Source organism: Nicotiana sylvestris, chromosome 6 (assembly GCF_000393655.2).
Source record: "Nicotiana sylvestris chromosome 6, ASM39365v2, whole genome shotgun sequence".
Taxonomy (NCBI): Eukaryota; Viridiplantae; Streptophyta; class Magnoliopsida; order Solanales; family Solanaceae; genus Nicotiana; species Nicotiana sylvestris.
Genome location: NC_091062.1, coordinates 207978118 through 207983797, shown reverse-complemented (window position 1 = coordinate 207983797; position 5680 = coordinate 207978118). Strand labels below are relative to the sequence as shown.

At 34.2% G+C, this 5680-nt stretch overlaps 1 long non-coding RNA gene across 1 annotated transcript; it reads left to right on the top strand.

Annotated features, from left to right (window-relative positions):
• Nucleotides 1-4786: 4786 nt before the first annotated feature.
• On the top strand, nucleotides 4787-5341 carry LOC104236331 (uncharacterized). Its single transcript, XR_011400630.1, has 2 exons — nucleotides 4787-4921; nucleotides 5167-5341. It is a non-coding gene; the product is annotated as an uncharacterized lncRNA (long non-coding RNA).
• The last annotated feature ends 339 nt before the right edge of the window (nucleotides 5342-5680 follow it).

Below are 5680 nucleotides of genomic sequence, written 5' to 3'. Positions count from 1 at the left end.
AAGTGAAGAAAACGCAGCAGCAACAACATGGTGGTCATCGATGGCCGTAACTACTGGTCGTGAGGACGACTGGGGCTTGGGCTTGACCTGCACCATGATGGCTCGAGCTTGGGGTCGTTCGCGATTGTTCATGGCTTGGAGGTGAATGGTTGACGAGGCGTGAAGACGATGAAGCAGCGGTCATGGATGCTCGGAGCAGTGAGGTGTGCGCGTGTGTGACGAAGAAGAGGCGGGGAAGGGGTGTGAAGCAGCCATGGCTGCTTGGGGGTGTTTGGAGAAGAAGAGAGAAAGAGAGGAAGAAAAAGAGAGGGGGGCGGGTAGTTTAGGTTTTTTTTGTTTTGTTTTTGTTTTATGAAAAATGAAAGAAAAAAATGAAAAGAGGGTTTGGGTCTTTTGGGTTATGGACTGGGTCGACCCAGTTCGAAATGGACCAAGTCGTTTGAGAAGATTGGGTATCTTTGGGCGTGTGACTTAAAATTAAAGAAAAGGCCAATCCGATCTCTTCTATATATTTTTTGCTCTATTTTCTTTTACTTTCTAAAACTAAATTCTCTAAGAATCCTTAAATTATCATATAGAACTAAATTAATTTATAAAAGTGCAAATTAACTCCCAATAACAATTAACACACAATTAAGTAGTAATTAAGCATAAAATTGTACAATTGGACATTAAATGCTAAAAATGCAAACGATGCATATTTTTGTAATTTTCATTCTTGTTAATCATCTTTGCTAATTCTTCACGATCTCTATTTGGATCGTAATATAAAATACCTCCGGTGACAGTGTTAATTCCTGGTTGAACTAGATTTGAACCTGTACTAGGGTTAACCGCAGAATCTACACTTGTCCCCTCTAGTTGCGCTTTCATTTGAAAAAATCTAGCCTTATCTCTAGGGTGTGTTTTTATGTGCCTAGTCAAACTACCCGTGCCGCTACGGTCTCCAGTATATTTATGCACCATTAATTTCCCACAAGTTTTACACTTAGCCTTATTTTGTTCTCTTACTTGAGTAAAAAAATTCCAAACTAATGATGTTTCTAGGCGTTTAGCAGGTTCTCTATTAAAAGTAGGAGTTTCTACAGGTGGGTCGACCGGTGCATCAGTTGGGTTATTAAGAGGACTAGTAGGTGTATCATCTAAATCCGGTGCTTGGGTTTCATCATCATCCTCATTTTCCTCATTATTTTCTAAGATGGTTTCATTAGGATAAAGAGCATTCATAATTTCATCATCTAATCTTTCACCTGGTGCAACATTATGATAAAATTCACTATCGGTAAATTGAAAACAAGGGTGATCACTATCAAGAATTACGGAAGGAGGAGGACGTCTAGGTTGGCGACTACTTTCAACTTGCTTATCTTTTCTAGGTCGGGGAGCCGGGGGAAGGGTAGTTGGTTGGCCACTACTTTCACCGGTTTTATCTTTTCCTTTACCAAACATTTTTTTCAAAGTAAATGCCATATTAATTATAATTATGCAAACTAAACCACACAAAAATATATTCTTAAAACGTAAGAGTTGAAACGAGTTTACCGGATTGCCGAACAACTTCTTGAAAATTGAAAATCGTTGAACACTTGAAAACTTCAATTCAACAACTTCACAATTTTTCCCGAAATTTCAACAATAAATTAAGTAATTGTAGTAGAGAGATTGAGAGAGATTGAGAGATATTGATGAATTGGTGAATAAAAATGAAAGAATGAGGGGCTATTTATAGTTGAGAAATGGGAAAAAGTGTAATTATATAAAGTTTGGGGTTAAAATAAAGTTTGGGGGCCAAATGACCATTTTTTAAACTTAAAAACGGTCATATTTTCAGCCCAAACGGCTAGATTTTAAATATGGCCGTTGGCGAATTTTTTTACTTATTTTTTTTTTTAAAAAAAAATAGTCGTTGGGCCCGTTAGGCCCGCCAGGACCGGCCCAGGCCCGTCTGACGGTTCCGGGCTAAACGGTTCCGGGCTCGTGGGCTAATACTACAAGACCGGCCCGTCACGGGCTTCTCAGGACCACTAGGACCGGCCCACCAGGCCCACCAGGCCCGTTAGGACCGCGGGCCTGGTTCGGTCCGGTCCGGTTCAGGCCCGGCCCACCAAGCAGCCTTAACTGAAACACTAAAAAAAATCATGGAAAACACTAAAAAAAACAAAAAAAAAAAACTATTGGAGCATTGGAAAACACTAAAAAAAATCATGAAATCAGATGAGGAAAATTTACCTGGCAGTAGAGGGTCTCGACGGACCTGCAGTGGCGCCGGCGAGTGCTCCTCGTTGGTGGCAGTGGCGGGTTTGGGTGGGGGAAAGTTTGAGTGAGAGAAAAGAGAAGAAAGAAAAGAGGGAAAGGAAAAGAAAGAGAGTCGCTCGTAGAGTTTTTTAAAAAACTCTCTGACCGATTCAGTCGGTAATTTGGTCAAAGCAGTCAACCTCGTTTTACTAAATATTTCTGACCGAATCGATCACTATTTTTTTTATTTAAATTAATTATGACTGAATTGGTCGCTAACAGTGACGCAGAATTTTCCGTCAAAATTTACTACGGATATAGACGGAATATTAGTCGTAACTATTATTAAAAATTAAAAAATATATTTTTATGTATTTTCCGACCGGATCCGTCGGAAATTTTCGACTACTTTTTTCCGTCAGAAATTTCGGTCGAAACTGGGCCGTTTTTAAGTAGTGTAGGCCCAAACAGAAAAGTGGATAAAAAATCTGCTATCATTAACCTGAAACATTGAAGTCACACAAAAACAAAAAATACAAACATATAGACTACAATAATAATTACACCACAATTCCAAATTTTTATTGACTATGTTTCTCCATTTAAATTTATCGCAGACCAATATTATATAAAATAAAAATAAATGTAAAAAGTATTAGAAGGTCACTATAACTGCTATTGGTGTAAAGAATTCTGATAAAAGACTTCTAGAAAGTATATAAAATAAAAATAAATGTAAGAATTCTAAAGTTAAAGTAAAACATAAACATGACTAACAACTAATTGTATCACTTATATAGATTTTAATGTATCCTATCTGTCGCTGTATAATTTATATATTATATGTGTATAATTATATATAATCAATGTATAATTTATGTATATGACTAGAAAAGGTAAACAATGAATATGACCGGCTATTTGTATAAAGATCTCAAAATATTTCAAGTTTAAAAAACTTTGTCCATAGGAAAATCTTTTAACTTTTGACCTTAAATGTTTATCCATTAATTATTTGACACGTCCCAAAGATCAAAACTTAAAGACCACCCCTTATAGTATCCTATTTCTATTATTTTTTTGGTTCTCTTCTTCCTCAGGCATAGCACGGAAAGTCCCAGAAGAGCCATAAGCATAGCAAGTCAGTGGATTATGGAACTCGTCTGCATAGAAATAATTAAGTAAATAAATGTCCTCCTTTTGCGTGTTTGATCGTATCTTTTAGGTTAACATCTATGTTCCAACAAAATTGGAAGTAAAGTCTTCGGTAATGTATTGTTATCCAGTAATTATACATAAAATTTATTAATACTACTTTTTTTTATTGATAATATAATTAGGCAATTGGTACAATTTCCTATCATAATTTGGAAGCGAATTTTTGTCTTGTAAGATGTATTCCTACTCACCTATTGGAATAGATTTGATCATTTTCACTAGGGTATCATGTTCTCCGACCAAAGCCTAATAACATATAGTATAAAATCCCACTTTATGTGGCGAGCAAGTGCATGACAAAAGCAATCATATTGCTTAGGAGTGTGCATAGGTCAGGTTAGTTCAAAAATTTCAATTACCAAAACCAAACTAACGGTGTCGGTAATGACAGAGCCACCCTATAGGAAGGGGTATCAAATATGACACTCCTTCGTGAGAAAAATATACTGTGTAGGTAGGTAAAATAATAAATTATATGTATATATACTATGTATCGACTCCCTTCAATTTCCTGGCATGTTTACTTTTATATATTTTGACACTCATTAACGAAAATTCTGGCTCCGCCATTCGGTGTCGGATTTTTAAATCTATAAACAAAACCAAACCAACAAAGTCGGATTTTTCAATCTCGATTTTTCTTGGATTTTTCATTTTGTTTTTGGGTTTTCAGGTTTTCTTTCCTGTAAAATCTTAATAGCACAAAATATGTAACTTGTGCTCCAAATATTTCTTTTGTCCAAGTAAGATACAACTATATAATGTATTTTCCAAAAAAATAACACAATAACATGAGATTATTCATAGCATTATACTAAAACATGTAAGCACGATTTTTGATCCGCAAAATTTTTAAATTTAGTTAGTACTCTTAGCATTTTAAAATATTTACTTGGGTTACTATAGGATTTTAGTTTTTTTTTTTAAATTTAAAACATAAATTTGAAAAGAAAAAAAATACTTTTATTTTTATTTTTATTACATATATTTTCTCATTTTACTTAAGGTCATTAGTAGTTTTGTAGTGATATCAAAAAAAGTTATATTTTATAGTATATTTTAATTTAAATTAGTAATTTATTTTATTTGGCTAAACTTTATTAGTACTTTTGTAGTAATTTTATTTTAATTTATTTTTAAGAAAAAGAGTTGATTTGGACTAAGTTCTTGTCCTAATGTCTTGCCAATTTAAAAATCCAACAAAATCTAGGCCCAACTAATTCTCTTCAGCCCATAACCCGCAAAACCCGCCCATCCAACTGTCTGTTTTTCAGTGCCATCTTATATATATAAACCTCGTTATAGACTCATCCCAAACCCTAATCGCCAAAGCTGCTGGAAAAATCCAGCGATAATGTCTCTCAATTCCGATAGGCTCTAGATGTTTGCCTTATTTTGAAATTTAAATTTTGTTAAGGATGCACTTTTCGAGATCATTTTGATGAATCAAACATGGGCAACAAAAAAGGTAAATGTCACGATAAGCCTGACACTTTCAAGCTAGAAGCTGACATTTTTTTTTCTGGCATCTATTTGAGCTTGTATCTATAAAGGTTTGTGTAGTTTAAGTAAGTGCTTAGTTACCCCACCCCCTCCCCTCCCCCCTCCAACGTGATTTTTTTTATGCAAATTGTGCTTTATATTTTACGCAGGTAGCATTGACTTTATTATGTTCATAAAAATTTCATAAAAGCAATGTTTTCGTATGTTCAGCCTTAGCCCCCTTAAAAGGAGGTACATGGGATAAAGCTCCCGACCAAGATTGAGTTGGAGTTTGTGTTGCTGGACTAGTAATTTGTATCAAATTCTTTTTCCTCATTAAAAATTTCATTGCCAAATTATCTTTGTAATGTTTCATGAAGTTTCATCAAGAGTCATTTCATTTATATGTTTTCTAAGTCTAGGAGAAGAGTAAGATTACCACAACTAGCACCTTTACTACTTTTTAAATCGCTTGATTATGCCAAATACTTTTTAGGAGCCATAATTTAAATATGAAAATAAATACGAAAATTTAACACAGAAATAAAATACACAAATTAAACACGAAAATAAAACGCGTAATGTAAATATAAAAAATTAAGTACTAAATAATACGCAGATGGAACGAGTGCACCGTGATTAAATATTGAAACTTGAAAAAATTACCAAAAAAAAAAATACTCCAAATATTTGGCGAATTAATTTGAAACTTGAAAGTTGCTCCAAAAATTTGCTCAAATACTTG